The 18,530-nt window shown below is 46.8% G+C and overlaps 1 protein-coding gene across 1 annotated transcript in view; it reads right to left on the bottom strand.

Annotated features, from left to right (window-relative positions):
* Positions 1 to 18,530, bottom strand: part of LOC123772757 (uncharacterized) — a gene marked incomplete in the record, with an annotated part of 455,577 nt that overhangs the window by 365,740 nt on the left and 71,307 nt on the right.

Genomic DNA, 18,530 nt, shown 5'->3' with positions numbered 1-18,530 from the left:
AGAGAGACAGAGAGAGAGAGAGACAGAGAGAGAGAGACAGAGAGAGAGAGACAGAGAGAGAGGAGACAAAGAGAGAGAGAGAGCTACATTGTTAAAAATATATATTTTTTACGGCCTCTGACGCTTATCTGAGATTGAGGCAATCAGTCACCTGATTTTGTTCCATCTCTTCGCCCTTTATTATAATTTTATGTCGAATGTTGGTGGCGTAGGGTGTACTCACCTAGTTGTACTTGCGGGGGATGAAATCTTGCTCTTTGGTCCCGCCTCTCAACTGTTAACTGGTGTACAGGTTCCTGAGCCTACTGGGCTCTATCATATTTACATTGTAAACTGTGTATGGAGTCAGCCTCCACCACATCACTTCCTAATGCATTCCACCTCTTAACTACTCTGACACTGAAAAAGTTTTTTCTAATGTCTCTGTGGCTCATGTGGGTACTCGGCATCCACCTGTGTCCCCTTGTGGTGTACCACCCGTGTTAGGTAATCCATCCTTGTCTACACTGTCAATTCCCCTGAGAATTTTTGTATGTAATGATCACGTAACAAACTAGGTTTGTTGTAAGAAATTACTCATTATAGATTCATTATTTTGTCCATGGGGTCTTGAAAGTTGTAGTGAGAGGGTAATGTACCTCACATTGGAGGTGAGAAGGTCCTCCCTCGGGGATTAGGACAGTAGTGTGTATACAAGGTCGCCACCTCCTCGGGGATTAGGACAGTAGTGTGTATACAAGGGTCGCCACCTCCTCGGGGATTAGGACAGTAGTGTGTATACAAGGGTCGCCACCTCCTCGGGGATTAGGACAGTAGTGTGTATACAAGGTCGCCACCTCCTCGGGGATTAGGACAGTAGTGTGTATACAAGGGTCGCCACCTCCTCGGGGATTAGGACAGTAGTGTGTATACAAGGGTCGCCACCTCCTCGGGGATTAGGACAGTAGTGTGTATACAAGGTCGCCACCTCCTCGGGGATTAGGACAGTAGTGTGTATACAAGGGTCGCCACCTCCTCGGGGATTAGGACAGTAGTGTGTATACAAGGTCGCCACCTCCTCGGGGATTAGGACAGTAGTGTGTATACAAGGGTCGCCACCTCCTCGGGGATTAGGACAGTAGTGTGTATACAAGGTCGCCACCTCCTCGGGGATTAGGACAGTAGTGTGTATACAAGGGTCGCCACCTCCTCGGGGATTAGGACAGTAGTGTGTATACAAGGGTCGCCACCTCCTCGGGGATTAGGACAGTAGTGTGTATACAAGGGTCGCCACCTCCTCGGGGATTAGGACAGTAGTGTGTATACAAGGGGCGCCACCTGACAGTAGTGTGTATACAAGGGTCGCCACCTGACAGTAGTGTGTATACAAGGGTCGCCACCTCCTCGGGGATTAGGACAGTAGTGTGTATACAAGGGGCGCCACCTCCTCGGGGATTAGGACAGTAGTGTGTATACAAGGGTCGCCACCTCCTCGGGGATTAGGACAGTAGTGTGTATACAAGGGTCGCCACCTCCTCGGGGATTAGGACAGTAGTGTGTATACAAGGGGCGCCACCTGACAGTAGTGTGTATACAAGGGTCGCCACCTGACAGTAGTGTGTATACAAGGGTCGCCACCTCCTCGGGGATTAGGACAGTAGTGTGTATACAAGGGGCGCCACCTGACAGTAGTGTGTATACAAGGGTCGCCACCTCCTCGGGGATTAGGACAGTAGTGTGTATACAAGGGGCGCCACCTGACAGTAGTGTGTATACAAGGGTCGCCACCTCCTCGGGGATTAGGACAGTAGTGTGTATACAAGGGGCGCCACCTGACAGTAGTGTGTATACAAGGGTCGCCACCTCCTCGGGGATTAGGACAGTAGTGTGTATACAAGGGGCGCCACCTGACAGTAGTGTGTATACAAGGGTCGCCACCTCCTCGGGGATTAGGACAGTAGTGTGTATACAAGGGGCGCCACCTGACAGTAGTGTGTATACAAGGTCGCCACCTCCTCGGGGATTAGGACAGTAGTGTGTATACAAGGGGCGACACCTGACAGTAGTGTGTATACAAGGGTCGCCACCTCTCCTAGGTTTTAAAGTATCACTTGGAGTCATTCAGGTATTAAAGTAACTGTAATTAATAACTCCCTGTTGTCAAGTATGTTGATTAATTTAACGTCAGTTATGAGTGTAGAATCAAATCCCCTTCTTAATCCGAGAGCAGATGACCCGGTTGTACTGGCAGCAGCGGGTGGACAGGTCTTGTGGCTGGCCGCACCCTCCACCCTTCTCCCTCATGTTACTTCAGTAATTTACTGAAATTCAGGTTTTCATTTAATATTGTATTCAATAATACTGAGAGTATGTTTGATAACCAGCCTGGTTAAATATGAATGTAAAGGGTGAGATCTGGGTCGTATACCGTCAAGAGACAGTGACGTCACGTACCTTTGCGGGTACTACTTGACCGGGCGACGTACCTGTTGTTGTTGTTGTTGTTAAAGATTCGCTACTTGGAACAAGCAGTTCCAAGTAGCACGGGCTATGGTGAGCCCGTAGGACGTACCTGACCTACCCGGGGTTGAGGTTAGGCGCCCGACGTCACCACAGTCTTCCATATTTACTAATTCATATTGTACAAATTAAAGTCCACTAGAGAATATTGTAACTGATACAGCTTTTGTCAAGATAACTTATGTAATTACCACAAGTTAAATGATAATTCAACCATCTGGGGTTTGCCAATAATTAGATTAGTTTGTTCAATTCAGCCTGCTTTGTAATTGATAACTAGGCGGAGGAATACTAGGACAGGTCTCTCGGTGTGAGAGAGGAGGAGGAACAGTGAGTGTAGGCTGGACATCCAGTGGGAACAAGACCTCTCCCCTCTTTTGTCGAGGACCGGGCCGCGGGGACACTAAAAAGCCCCGAAATCATCTCAAGATAACTCAAGATAACTTCACAGGCTAGGCGGAACATCAGGCCGTTGTATGCAGGTATCTGTTATTCTTGACTTGGTATGCTGTAGGAACCCACACAGTTTGTGTTATAGGATTTACATTGCCGTTAGGTAGGGTTTTATTCAGGGTATTTGATAAACATTATTTTGATGCATAATTTTGATTAATAAATAAATTAAAGAATTTATTTTGTTGAGTGGAATTTCCTCCATTTTATTTTTGTTCACGTTGTTTTTGAATGCAAGCCTCACGTCTACACCTAGTCTCCTCATGCAAACCAACAAGCATTTACTTAATTAAAAAAGATAATTCCTTCCTTTTAATTTCCACATTAACATAGAGCTTGAACAAATCCACAAGGGCCGTGACGAGGATTCGAACCTCTCCCAACGAGGGAGTTGTGTAAAATCCTGGTTTGTGCCTCGGAGAGGCTACGGGATCCAGTAAGTGCAGTAGAACTTTGGTTTCAACTCTTTTAACCCTGTTGTAGCTCAGTCGATTAAGGCAGTATCTGTGATGCTCCCGGACGCAGGTTCGAATCCTCGTTCACGGCCCTTGTGGATTTGTTCATTTGATGCATCACATGAGTGTGATCTGTGTGTGTAAGGAAGAGCTTACCCCTCCCTTTCATATCATTGGGGATAGAATTACATGGGGACGCTTAATTGATGGTATCCTGCTTTCCGTCAATTGAGGAATTTACTCAGAACAGCAGGTGGTGGCGGCGAATGTTCAGAGTTGGCAGTTTAACATAGAAGAGGGCAGTACCTCTGAGTTGGTGATATCTAAATGGTCAAACGTTTAGTTCTCGAGGAATTGTACTGATGGTTTCTCAGCAGAACTCTGGTTTCTGTACATATTTTTTTAACTTTTCTTCAATAACGACCAGCTTTTAACCAGTAGTGAGGTTAAAGGTAGGCCCCCTGTTACACTCATGTCTCCCCGAGCTCTTCTGTCTTCTAGCGACGTGAGGTGCAGTTCACTCAGCCTTTCCTCGTAACTCATGCCTCTTAGTTCTGGGACTAGTCTAGTGGCATACCTCTGAACTTTTTCCACTTCGTCTTGTGCTTGACATGGTACGGACTCCATGCTGGGGCTGCATACTCCAGGATTGGTCTTACATATGTGGTATACAAGGTTCTGAAAGATTCCTTACACAGGTTCCTGAAGGCAGTTCTGATGTTAACCAGCCTTGCAATACGCCGCTGATGTTATTCGTTTGATGTTGGCTTCAGGAGACAGGTTTGGCGTGATATCAACTCCTAGATTTTTCTCTCTGTCCGTTTTCATGGAAGGATTTCATCTCACATTCGGTATCCAGTGTCTGGCCTCCTATTTTCCCCACCTAGTTTCATTACCTTACATTTACTTGGGTTGAACTTTAATAGCCATTTGTAGGACCATTCCTTCAGTTTGTGAAGGTCATCTTGAAGCCTCATAATATCTTCCTCCGTCTTAATCCTCCTCATAATGTTTGCATCATCAGCAAACATTGAGAGGAACGAGTCTATTCCCTCTGGAAGATTATTTACATATATCAGGAACAGTATAATCCGAGAACTGATCCCTGTGGGACTCCACTGGTGACGCCTCGCCACTCCGAGACCTCGCCCCTCACAGTGACTCGCTATCGTCTGTTGCTTAGGTACTTGTGGGAAACCGACCTGTGAGATTTATATTTATGAAATTTATATAGAGTTCATATTTACATTAATTTATATATTTTGATAGCAATTTGTATGATGTTTAGAGGAGTGTATTTCTGCAATATTCTCACAAATCTACTCCTTGCACATTAGGGGGGGTTTATATTAAATATATATATATATATATATATATATATATATATATATATATATATATATATATATATAATATATATATATATGTGACAATGTCAGACCACGGAGGAAAAATGAAACAGGAAATTTCCTTAAGTACTTTCGTATATTAAATACATCTTCAGATGGTCTGAAGATGTATTTATGGACCTTCTGAAGATGTATTTAATATACGAAAGTACTTAAGGAAATTTCCTGTTTCATTTTTCCTCCGTGGTCTGACATTGTCACATTCTTAATCACGTGTTTATTTTCGTGATATACACACACACATATATATATATATATATATATATATATATATATATATATATATATATATATATATATATATATATATATATATATATATATATATATATATATATGCAGCCAATCTAACTACAGTATTAAACTACATATATTAGTAATGAAAATTAGGAGGTGTTATTGTATGGTAGGCCTGGTCCAGCAGGTATAAACAAGAATGATGACACCAAATAATCCTCGTAGTTGAGGCTAACATCACCACCCATGTACTGGTGCACCAAGATTAATTCTTGCTTCCTCTTCTACTGTTCCTGTCAAAGGACACTTGCTGTAAAGCAGGAATCTGTATATATGACAGCTATATCAGAGGTAATATATTGGTATATTTGAAGATTAGGACCAAGGAATAATTACATGGATTATGTCGCTTTTCATGCGTGCTAACCGGTTCGCCCTATATCTACCTGACATTAACTGGCCAGAAAATGACTAGATAAGAAACGGGTTTCGGAAAGTCACTTCCATTGTTTAGATGTTGACTGCGTGTTGATGATGGAAGAAGCACTAATTTGATCTCCATAACACTTGGTCCAAGGGAGAATTATAGGAGCCGCACTCGCTCCTGCGACTCTGGTCTAGCCACAGTGCTGACTCCCTCCTACTCACGCCCCTGGCTCTCTTCTCCAGATGTCAATAATTGGTAGAAAGGTCACATTTACTCTGTTTTGGTACTGATAATTAAGTTAATTCAAATGAGATATTTGTATGATGTTAAAAGTCCAAAGACTGCTGTATTAAGAATAATTCCCAGCAGAATAGCTGGTGAATTTAATAGCGACGTGGCAATGATATCCCGTTTTCTATTGACGGAAAATTCCACTACAGACTACATTTTCTATGGGTTAACTTGAGTATTCAACCCAGCAGCAATATTATCTGCTTATTGTATTTAATATTAGTAAATGGTGTCGGGTTTTCCAACAGTACTCCCTTATCCAGTGGAGTACCTTCCCTTTCACTCCCGCCTGCATCTCCAACTTGTGCACTATGGTCTCTTATGTGGTACTGTGTCAAAGACTTTCTGGCAATCCAAAAATATGCAGTCTGCCCAGCCCTTTCTTTCTTGCCTGATTTTTGCTGGGGTGTGGGTGACCTGGGGTGTGAACATTTCAAATCTCTGCGACATCAAAGAATCCAGCAGTGTTTCCTGAAGTGACTCCAACGGCTTATAAAGCCCCTGAGGTCCATGTCTTATTCCAGCCCAGACCCGGAGTAATAAATTTTGGGGTGCAGGCGATGAGTCACAATAACGTGGCTAAAGTATGTTGACCAGACCACACACAGTTGACTTGAGAATGGTCCAGGACGGACCGAAACGTCGTCGTCCCTTCACCTTCCAGTGTGTGGTTTGATCAACAAATTTTGGGGTCCTCTTATCAGGAGATTGAAGGAGCACTGAGCAAGGTTATTTCTCATCTTCAGAGCCAGTAGGTGAGAGAGATACACTATGGAGTAAGTATAGATGTTTAGTGATTCGGATAACCAAGAGATACTGGAGGGCTGTTCTCGTGAGCAGAGATAGGAAATCTAGGGCCAGATTCACGAAAGCACTTACGAACGTGTACATCTTTCCTCAATCTTTGACGGCTTTGGTTACATTAATTAAACAGTTTACAAGCATGAAATTTCCCAATCAACTGTTGTTATTGTTCTAAACAGCCTCCTGGTGCTTCGGAGCTCATTAACTGTTTAATAATTGGAAACAAAGCCGCCAAAGATTGAGAAAAGATGTACAGGTTCGTAAGTGCTTTCGTGAATCTGGCCCCTGAACATTATAACACCGAGTTGATATGATGGACATTGGCCAGGATGAAACAGGGAGATCTTAGGAGAGCTCAAGACCAGGAGTAGCAGTTGTGGTGGCAGCAGCTGGGGGGGGGGGCGGGGAGAAGCTGTAATGACCAGGGTGGAAGCGGGTCACCAAATACAGGACGAAGCCATTACAAGGGATAGTTTTGAGAGGTACAAGTTCTGGAAGGAACAGCAGGCTGGAGGTGAGGAAAAAGTTCCAACTGGAGAAGTTGAAATTGGAACTTCAGGTAAAGAATGACGTAGAACAAGAAAACAAAGCTACGAGAAAATGAGGAACAAAAAACTTACGATAAATTGAGGAAGAAAGAAGCCTACAAGAAATTTAGGAAGAGGCGATGTTGCAAGAAATTGACCTTGAGCAAGAGAAAATATGAGGAGGAATGGAAAAAAGAGAGAGACAAACGCTTAGACAGAGAAACTAACAAGAGGATTGCAGGACAGAGAAGATCAAGGTACAACAGAGGGTCCACACTACACATGAAACAATACTGGAACAGCCGTCACGGCCTAACATGTACCAACGTTCACGCTGACTGAGGCAGAATTTGTTCTGAACATTTTGAAAAAGTCGCAACGATTTATCAGTTTAAGAATCAACGCGTTCCATCATTATGAGGTAAAGTATCATAGTGTTCTGTGTTGTACCAGCTTTTCTTCTTACACCAGAGGCGTATAGGAAACGTTTTGGGCAAATGGTTAAGGCACCAAGCCGTTCATGGAGACGGCTTGGGATTTATCCCGGCGATTTTAGTGTCAGTATAATTCATTTGGAGACATACGCCAATCTTAAGCAACTGAAGCCCATAGAACAGTTGTTGAGCATGTTACTTCTAGAGACAAAATTAAAAATACAGAAAGCTTGAATTGTCTATGTGAGAGATGCCGCTGACAGAGCTGATATGTTCAGGAAAGTCTAGCGAAGCCTAGTGAAGCCTAGCGAAGCTTAGCGAAGCCTAGACGAGAGCAGAGTCAAACAAGCGGCCAAATGCCATTCAGCAAACCACAAAGTGCCTGCTTGCTGAACAATAATTCCACTAATCATTTTCCAAATCCTTATAAACAATATGAGAAGCGTGGTGAATACAAGACGGTAGCCTATGCTATCTACCGAGGACTTCTGCAGGAGACAGTGATAAATATGCAAATTCTAATCATGTGCAAAAGTATTTCTAGTATTTCATTTTTATTTGAACAATAAAAAGAGGAAACACAGAGAATGTCTCCTTTCAGCTGACAATAAAATCCGTGTGTTTGTACTTACAGTAAAACCCGGGATTATGTCAAGGCTACACAAGACAGTGGTTGAGAACACCTGACGAACACACGACCCTCAACCAGGCTACACAAGACAGTGGTTGAGAACACACCTGACGAACACACGACCCTCAACCAGGCTACACAAGACAGTGGTTGAGAACACCTGACGAACACACGACCCTCAACCAGGCTACACAAGACAGTGGTTGAGAACACACCTGACGAACACACGACCCTCAACCAGGCTACACAAGACAGTGGTTGAGAACACACCTGACGAACACACGACCCTCAACCAGGCTACACAAGACAGTGGTTGAGAACACCTGACGAACACACGACCCTCAACCAGGCTACACAAGACAATGGTTGAGAGCACACCTGACGAACACACGACCCTCAACCAGGCTACACAAGACAATGGTTGAGAACACCTGACGAACACACGACCCTCAACCAGGCTACACAAGACAATGGTTGAGAACACCTGACGAACACACGACCCTCAACCAGGCTACACAAGACAATGGTTGAGAACACACCTGACGAACACACGACCCTCAACCAGACTACACAAGACAATGGTTGAGAACACCTGACGAACACACGACCCTCAACCAGGCTACACAAGACAGTGGTTGAGAACACACCTGACGAACACACGACCCTCAACCAGGCTACACAAGACAGTGGTTGAGAACACACCTGACGAACACACGACCCTCAACCAGGCTACACAAGACAGTGGTTGAGAACACCTGACGAACACACAACCCTCAACCAGGCTACACAAGACAGTGGTTGAGAGCACACCTGACGAACACACGACCCTCAACCAGGCTACACAAGACAATGGTTGAGAACACCTGACGAACACACGACCCTCAACCAGGCTACACAAGACAATGGTTGAGAACACCTGACGAACACACGACCCTCAACCAGGCTACACAAGACAATGGTTGAGAACACACCTGACGAACACACGACCCTCAACCAGACTACACAAGACAATGGTTGAGAACACCTGACGAACACACGACCCTCAACCAGGCTACACAAGACAGTGGTTGAGAACACCTGACGAACACACGACCCTCAACCAGACTACACAACACAGTGGTTGAGAACACCTGACGAACACACGACCCTCAACCAGGCTACACAAGACAATGGTTGAGAACACCTGACGAACACACAACCCTCAACCAGGCTACACAAGACAATGCTTGAGAACACCTGACGAACACACGACCCTCAACCAGGCTACACAAGACAATGCTTGAGAACACCTGACGAACACACGACCCTCAACCACAAGGGGACCAGCAGCAGCCTAGTACAAATATGTACATGGATCGGAATTTCTGTGCGATGAATAAGAAACAGGAAATAACCCCACACTGGGCAACTCAACATGACTGGTAAGAATCATCGTCGGAGAGGTATTGCACTTGTGACAAACTTGGTCATTATTCCCATGAGTGCAAATGCCCTAAGATGGTAATATTACTGACCGAGGCTGAAGCTGGGAAGCCATTTATTTATGAGTATTGGTGTGCGGGAAGCACCTGTCAAGCTTCACACTGGGTCCAGGTATCATTGCTTCATTACTTCATTACCAGGTATCATTGCTTCATTACTTCAGTTGTCACAACTGAAGGTTGTGACAACTGGTGGCCAGCCAAAATGGAGTCCGCACATTGAGAGACGGAAGGACGGGGCAACAAAGAGTGAAGGACTCGTGGTTCAACCTTGACGACGAGCGGACGTCTGGACACCACCTCCGCCTGGGGGCCGCCTGAGGGCCGCCTGGGGGCCGCCTGGGGGCCGCCTGGGGGCCGCCGGATATCGTTATGTTTCGCGATTCTGGATTATGATACTGTCCTTCGGCGTCCCTGTCCAACGCTCTGGATTGTTACGACGCCTGGCGCACATATCACCTTGGGTCACGGGGTTGTTGTTAGATTTTGAATGTTTTCTGGTTGGTTTTCCCGGCGGGGTGACGGTGTCCGGCGCCGGCTTGACCAGAAGGTGCCGGGAGTTGGAGGGTCTTGGTGGGCTCCTGGTGTGTCTTTAGCCGTGGTGGGTGACAGGTTTCTGCCCTGCCGAGGGGCACTGGACGTCTTTTTGCGTTTTAGTTTGCAGCCGAGTTTTTGGTTTTGCTACCTGGTGTTCTCTGTGTGGGGCGGGGCCGGTGCTTGTCCCCCTGAGGGACTCCTGGGGCTCCCCAGTGTTCTCTGTGTGGGGCGGGGCCGGTGCTTGTCACACTGAGGGACTCCTGGGGCTCCCCAGTGTTCTCTGTGTGGGGCGGGGCCGGTGCTTGTCCCCCTGAGGGACTCCTGGAGCTCCCAGTGTTCTCTGTGTTGGGCGGGGCCGGTGCTTGTCACCCTGGGGGACTCCTGGAGCTCCCAGTGTTCTCTGTGTGGGGCGGGGCCGGTGCTTGTCACCCTGGGGGACTCCTGGAGCTCCCAGTGTTCTCTGTGTGGGGCGGGGCCGGTGCTTGTCACCCTGGGGGACTCCTGGAGCTCCCAGTGTTCTCTGTGTGGGGCGGGGCCGGTGCTTGTCACCCTGGGGGACTCCTGGAGCTCCCAGTGTTCTCTGTGTGGGGCGGGGCCGGTGCTTGTCACCCTGGGGGACTCCTGGAGCTCCCAGTGTTCTCTGTGTGGGGCGGGGCCGGTGCTTGTCACCCTGGGGGACTCCTGGAGCTCCCAGTGTTCTCTGTGTGGGGCGGGGCCGGTGCTTGTCACCCTGGGGGACTCCTGGGGCTCCCCAGTGTTCTCTGTGTGGGGCGGGGCCGGTGCTTGTCACCCTGAGGGACTCCTGGGGCTCCCCAGTGTTCTCTGTGTGGGGCGGGGCCGGTGCTTGTCACCCTGGGGGACTCCTGGGGCTCCCCAGTGTTCTCTGTGTGGGGCGGGGCTGGTGCTTGTCACCCTGAGGGACTCCTGGAGCTCCCAGTGTTCTCTGTGTGGGGCGGGGCCAGTGCTTGTCACCCTGAGGGACTCCTGGAGCTCCCAGTGTTCTCTGTGTGGGGCGGGGCCAGTGCTTGTCACCCTGGTGGACTCCTGGAGCTCCCAGTGTTCTCTGTGTGGGGCGGGGCCAGTGCTTGTCACCCTGGGGGACTCCTGGAGCTCCCAGTGTTCTCTGTGTGGGGCGGGGCTGGTGCTTGTCACCCTGGGGGACTCCTGGAGCTCCCAGTGTTCTCTGTGTGGGGCGGGGCCGGTGCTTGTCACCCTGGGGGACTCCTGGAGCTCCCAGTGTTCTCTGTGTGGGGCGGGGCCGGTGCTTGTCACCCTGGGGGACTCCTGGAGCTCCCAGTGTTCTCTGTGTGGGGCGGGGCCAGTGCTTGTCACCCTGGGGGACTCCTGGGGCTCCCCAGTGTTCTCTGTGTGGGGCGGGGCCGGTGCTTGTCACCCTGGGGGACTCCTGGAGCTCCCAGTGTTCTCTGTGTGGGGCGGGGCCGGTGCTTGTCACCCTGGGGGACTCCTGGAGCTCCCAGTGTTCTCTGTGTGGGGCGGGGCTGGTGCTTGTCACCCTGGGGGACTCCTGGAGCTCCCAGTGTTCTCTGTGTGGGGCGGGGCCGGTGCTTGTCACCCTGGGGGACTCCTGGAGCTCCCAGTGTTCTCTGTGTGGGGCGGGGCTGGTGCTTGTCAGACTGGGGGACTCCTGAAGCTCCCAGTGTTCTCTGTGTGGGGCGGGGCCGGTGCTTGTCCCCCTGAGGCAACAACTAAGCCATTCATTCCCCCACCTTCGTAAGGATCCTCGGGTCCATCACCACACTCATACACATTTGCTTCCTGCTTCCCCTGCTACGTTGCAGGATTTGTTCGGCCCTGCTACTTGCCCTAAGTATTATGATCGTTGTCCCGACGACCACACCCGGCCTGATGATGTGCATATTCAGAGACACTTAGTTGACTCTGTGGACTGCCAGGTTACTTTTAACCTCAGACTGGTATACGTGTAGTTGCAGCCCCTTCTCAGGAGGCGGTCGCTCACCTGGCTACATTGTCCTGTTCACTGTGAACATATAAAAGAGGAAAGAATAATGAAAGAAATAATCCGTAAAGGAGTAAAAAGCACTACTCCTAACCAAAACATAAACCTGATAATATTCTACAAAACCAAGAAGACTTCCGAACTCCTTATCAAAAACAGCCCGAAGCCGACGGAGAACCCTCTACAGCAGTCAAGCGTTGTATACATGTACACTTGCCCCCACGAAGGATGTAACCTTCAATGTAAGTACATAGGTATGACGTCAACCAAGCTGACGAGGCGTTTGACATGCCATCTTCAATCTGGTGCCCCTAGGAATCACATGAGACAAGCCCATGACATTACTCTAACAAGAGAAATGTTGAACAAGAATACTTGCATAATAGACAAAACCCAAGATTCAAGAAGATTACAAATTCTTGAGGCAATTCACATAAGAATAGAGCGACCTACCATGAACACCCAAATCACGGAACTATTTACTCTACCCACCATGAGAGTAAGGACAAGACAAGAACATATCGATGCCAACACAGAAGACAATGCCCAACATAACAGGCCAATTACACTGGATTAATCTTTGTGTTTAGATAGGAGATGCCTCGTATGGGCCAATAAGCCTTCTGCAGCCCCTATGTTTATCCCTTATGTATCCCCCCATGTTTTCACCTTCATTGTATTATCACCTGACCTAATGCGGGTATAAAATCAACTAGTATTGTAAGATCTGTTCACTTGAGAATGAACCATGGAGGTTCGAAACGTCGTGCAAATTATACAAATAAGTGTAATACACTCTATAGTAAATCACTTCTTTTCTTCACCTTAAAAGTACGAAAATGAGTTTTGGAGAACTCCTATTTCAATTAAGCCCTGATGCTAAGAAAATAGTTAGAGGGATAGAAGCCCTAAACCAGAAAATAATAAATACAGAATATGCGGTCATATTCAATGAAACATATATATATATATATATATATATATATATATATATATATATATATATATATATATATATATATATATATATATATATATATATATGTTACGGACCCGAATCCAGCGTCCGAGCACGGAGCAGTGATGACCGCGCCATCTGTGGGTCAGCTCCCGAAACCCCCTCCAAATGGACGACGACACCTGGTGAGGACGAGGTGTACTGGCCACGAGGGCCAGTTTCCAGTCCTGTTCAGCTCACAACACAGCTGCTGCTGACCTCTGGTGTGGTGGTGCTCAGACGACAACGCCATCTATGGAGTGGATACGTCGGCCTGTAAGTGAGGTGCTTTAGTGTGTCCCTGTTATTGATGACGTGTCTGCTTAGAGTCGACCTGGTACTGCTGTAATGGAAGTTGAGTCAGTCTACCCAAGGCTGCCGTCTCGACACCAAGTGTTTTGCTGCAGCAGCTGTGAGTCGCCTCCCGGATGAACACTGTGGTGTTACCCTGCCTGTGAAGCGGCAGTTGAGGATTGTCATACCCGGGACTGACTGGTGGAGACGATTAACCACTGGGGTATTGTGGACAGGAGAGTGATCTGTGGTATCACACGAGGCTCCTGACTAGGGCGCTACCCTAGTATCGCTCGTGGAGTGGCCTGACCAGCGTTGCTGATCCGGAACCTGCCAGCTGTCTGCTGGACTTGTGGTTGACGGCCTCCACGGCAGTGCCCCCAGTGGAACTGTGTTTTGGCTGGCCTGTGGCCGGGGTAGACTCAGCTTTTCGAAGGATTCGTCGTGAGGCCACGAGAGCACCGAGAACTTGGCATCGAGAAGATCCAGAGTCTTCAGAAGAAGACGACAGTGTAGATAATACCCCTGTGGAGTGTTTATACCCTCCCCCGAGTAATCTTCTTATATATATTTATTGGTGGAGGTGTTAATTATAATATTAAGTTTTTGCCTTTCTTTCCCTTCCCCTTTTAATTTACTTGCGTTACGGATCACATCCCTTGAAAGCCACTACTGGCTTGGGGCCGGATACCCTTCCTCTAACGACATCAGAGTAAGAACCTAGTTGTGACTCGAGAGGGCCGTAACAATATATATATATATATATATATATATATATATATATATATATATATATATATATATATATACACAGGGTATGTGGATGCTGGTCAGAATTGCATTTCACCTTTGTAAACGTACATTAATGACACTATGTAAAAGACACCTCGAACACTGTCTATGTAGGACAGACGTAAATCGGTGTATTTACGTATGTAGGTTGGCTTAGCATTATAAAAGCACTACAATCACCTTCTGTGGTTGATTGTTCAATAAACCCCTGAACAATATGTTTAACACATCTCTAACCCTGTCTATGGAGGACAGAAGAAAATGTATATATGCTGGTTAGCATTGTAAATGTCTGGCCACGTGTGTGGTAGAAAATAATAATACACAAATATAAATATAAATCTTTACATCTGAGAGTTATAAGTCAGCTAACAATGGTAAACCTCTCGTGCTGTCAGAGCCAGAGCTGGCGGGCATGTCCCTCAGGTGACCTTCCTCAGTGACTTCTACCTCACCTGACCTACCTCAGTACCTTCTACCTCACCTGACCTTCCTCAGTACCTTCTCCCTCACCTGACCTTTCTCAGTACCTTCTCCCTCACCTGACCTTTCTCAGTACCTTCTACCTCACCTGACCTTTCTCAGTACCTTCTACCTCACCTGACCTTCCTCAGTACCTTCTACCTCACCTGACCTTCCTCAGTACCTTCTACCTCACCTGACCTTTCTCAGTGGCTTCTCCCTCACCTGACCTTTCTGAGTGGCTTCTCCCTCACCTGACCTTTCTCAGTGGCTTCTCCCCCACCTGACCTTTCTGAGTGGCTTCTCAATCACCTGACCTTCCTCAGTACCTTCTACTTCACCTGACCTTTGACTTCCAGGACGAGCGTGTCTTGCTTTCCGACCGCCCCTCGCGGTCACCTGTCCCTCGATAGAATTCTTGGTGACTCGGATACTTTTGATATCGTTCGCCTTATGCGTTTTAGTTCTCGTATTGGCATCCTTGGTGATATTTAGCGCCCTCTGATTATTTTGCGTATTTGATGGTGCTACATAGCCTTCCCGGTTTGGTGCCTTCTTTTGATAATTACTTACTTCACCTGACCTTCCTCAGTACCTTCTACCTCACCTGATCTTCCTCAGTACCTTCTACCTCACCTGACCTTCCTCAGTACCTTCTACCCCACCTGACCTTCCTCAGTACCTTCTACCTCACCTGACCTTCCTCAGTACCTTTTACCCCACCTGACCTTCCTCAGTACCTTCTACCCCACCTGACCTTCCTCAGTACCTTCTACCCCACCTGACCTTCCTCAGTACCTTCTACCTCACCTGACCTTCCTCAGTACCTTCTACCTCACCTGACCTTCCTCAGTACCTTCTACCTCACCTGATCTTCCTCAGTACCTTCTACCTCACCTGATCTTCCTCAGTACCTTCTACCTCCTACCTTGAGGTGCTTCCGGGGCTTAGTGTCCCCGCGGCCCGGTCGTCGACCAGGCCTCCTGAAACCTGATCCTCACCTGATCTTCCTCAGTACCTTCTACCTCACCTGATCTTCCTCAGTACCTTCTACCTCACCTGACCTTCCTCAGTACCTTCTACCCCACCTGACCTTGTTGGTTCACCTACGCCCCTCCCCGCCGCCCTCTCCACTATAAACCATCTTGGCTAGATTTCCCTATTCATTAGCTTTACCTATTTACTAACTCTACCCGGATTTCACCGAGCCTTTCGCTGGTCCTCACTAATTCACTCTTCTATTCCTTTGTTTTTCTCTTTTTCTTTTGACTGTGTAATCTGTTCTTGACTATGTCTGTTCTTCAATGAAAATATATACGTGGATTTTATGCCAATTTCCCTGAACTTTAACGTCTGGTCTCAGGGGAGCCAATGGTTGGCGCTCGTCCTGGTGACTTCAGTAATTATGACTTTCTCTCTTACATTCCAGCTGTGTAATAATAATAATAATAACAATAATAATAATAATAATAATATTTTATTAAGGAAAAGTCCATACATAGATGCAGTTAGAAACATAATGTTGGGCTTACAGAGGTGGTACATACATAATGTTGGGTTTACAGAGGTGGTACATACATAATGTTGGGTTTACAGAGGTGGTACATACATAATGTTGGGTTTACAGAGGTGGTACATACATAATGTTGGGTTTACAGAGGTGGTACATACAATACCTACAGTCGCTAGTATGTATAGCGTTTAGGGTAAAGTGTTGGGACCCGGACTTATACAGTCTATTCTCTTCCAGATTATTTTCCTTGTCGGAAAATCCGACACCATTTAATAATCATACAGATAATAGCTGTATTGTATAAACAAGTTACCCATAGAAAACGTAACTTGTAGTGGAATTACCATCTAAAGAAAACGGGATATCATCACCACATACTATTATAATTCACCAGCTATTCTGCTGGGAATTGTTCTTAAATACATTAGTCTTTGGACTTTACCATCATAAAACATCTTATATAAATTAACTTAATTATCAATATTAAAGTAGAGTAAATGTGACCCTTCTATCACTTTCTGACATGTGGACAATGTAAGCCAGGCGTCAGAGGGAGGAGGAAGGGGCAGCCATTGTTGTGTCACCTCCGAGACGTGTGGAGCAAATTCGGCTCCTATAATATCTGGACAATGTCGGCCAGTAACGTCAATAGTATGGAGTGTTAAACAGCCATTGTTTATACTAGACCAGAGGCTCACGGGAGCAAATGCGGCTCCTGTTAATTTTACTTGGACGTAGTGTTATGGAAACCAAGGGTGTACCATTTTCAACACGCTGTCAACAATTCAAGTTAAGTGTTCTTTCCGAAACCCATGTATCTTTCATTTATGGCCATTAATGTCATTATATAGGGTGACCCGGTTAGAGCACGTGGAAGCCTCAAACTAAAGGTAATTAAGCCAGGTCTTCAATGTTCCATGTACAGTATTTTCTCTGATATAGCTTGTCATATATAGGTATCTGGCTTTACAGCTAGCGCCCTTTTGACAGGTCAAGACGAGGAAGCAAGATTTGTGCACCAGTTACTGGGTGATGGAAGCTACCTCAAAGAGGATAATTTGGTGTCTACACCCTAGTTATACCTGGTGGACTAACCTGCTGTACTATAAGATAAGGAACCACTTCAATGTATGTAGTTAATACTGTAGTTTGATTGGCTGCATATATATAAAGATAACCCCCCTAATGTGTAGAGGATCGATTTGTGAGATTATGAGATTATTGCAGAAATACAGTCCACTTATCATTATACAAATTGCTATCGAAGTATATAAATTAACATAAATATAAATTCTATATATATTCATATAAATTAAATAAATATAAATCTCACAGGTCGGTTCCCACATTCCTTTTGTCCACTTGCTTTTTTCAGTCGAAGTTCCCATTACATCCGTCCCCCCCCCCTTCCCTTCCCTTCCTGTCACCTCTCCCTCCCGCTGTCTTCCCATCCCTCCCTCACCATCCCCCTCATTTACTGGCCTACCCTTTCCTCCCCCTTCCACCTACTGTGACTGGCCATGAGGGAGAGGAAGAGAGAGAGACGGAAGAGATGAGGAAGAGAGAGACTGGGCTAATGTGAGAGGTGAGAGGTGTAGTGAGAGAGGAGGTGGTGGCGAGGCGGGAGAGGTCTCGCATGGTAATAATACTCTCTCCTCCACCCTAGAGACCCGCAAGTGGTGAGGGGGGGGGGGGAGGTGGGTTGGTGGGACGAGGGGGGGGTATGTGCGTTGGTGGGACGGGGGGTATGTGGGTTGGTGGGGGGGGTATATGGGTTGGTGGGAGGGAGTAGGTGGTGGTAGTGACGGAGGAGGAGTTGGTGTGGGTGACAGTATCTTGTATGTCTCGATCATATCCCATTTACTTATTCGTTCCTCTAGGATTGTAAGGTCTAATATTCCATTAGCCTAGCTCAACTATATTACTTCTGCCACTAATCATGTTGCAAACCTCTGCATCTTTCAGTTTTTAATTAGATGTTTCCCGAGGAGCGGATTCCAGGTCGATGCTGCATATTCCAGTATTGGTCTAACATAGGTTGTTTACCTGCAGTTGGTTGCCAGAGGTATCCGGCAGGCCCACATAACAATGGCAAGCCGGCTGCTCTGGCTCTTCCTCCACGACCTTGTCTAAATGTTGCTTCAACACCTCAACTTTTCATGACTATATTTCGCACAGTTGTTGGGAGGGAACTGAAGACCTTTGGCACAACTGTAGTCCATAGAGTGGTGTGTGACTGTACCTGTGGCACCACTGTAGGTCATACAGTGGTGTGTGACTGTACCTGTGGCACCACTGTAGTTCATACA

Source organism: Procambarus clarkii, chromosome 50 (genome assembly GCF_040958095.1).
Source record: "Procambarus clarkii isolate CNS0578487 chromosome 50, FALCON_Pclarkii_2.0, whole genome shotgun sequence".
In the NCBI taxonomy this organism is placed as follows: Eukaryota; Metazoa; Arthropoda; class Malacostraca; order Decapoda; family Cambaridae; genus Procambarus; species Procambarus clarkii.
The sequence above is the reverse complement of the archived record's forward strand: the minus strand, read 5'-3'. Positions and strand labels throughout refer to the sequence as shown.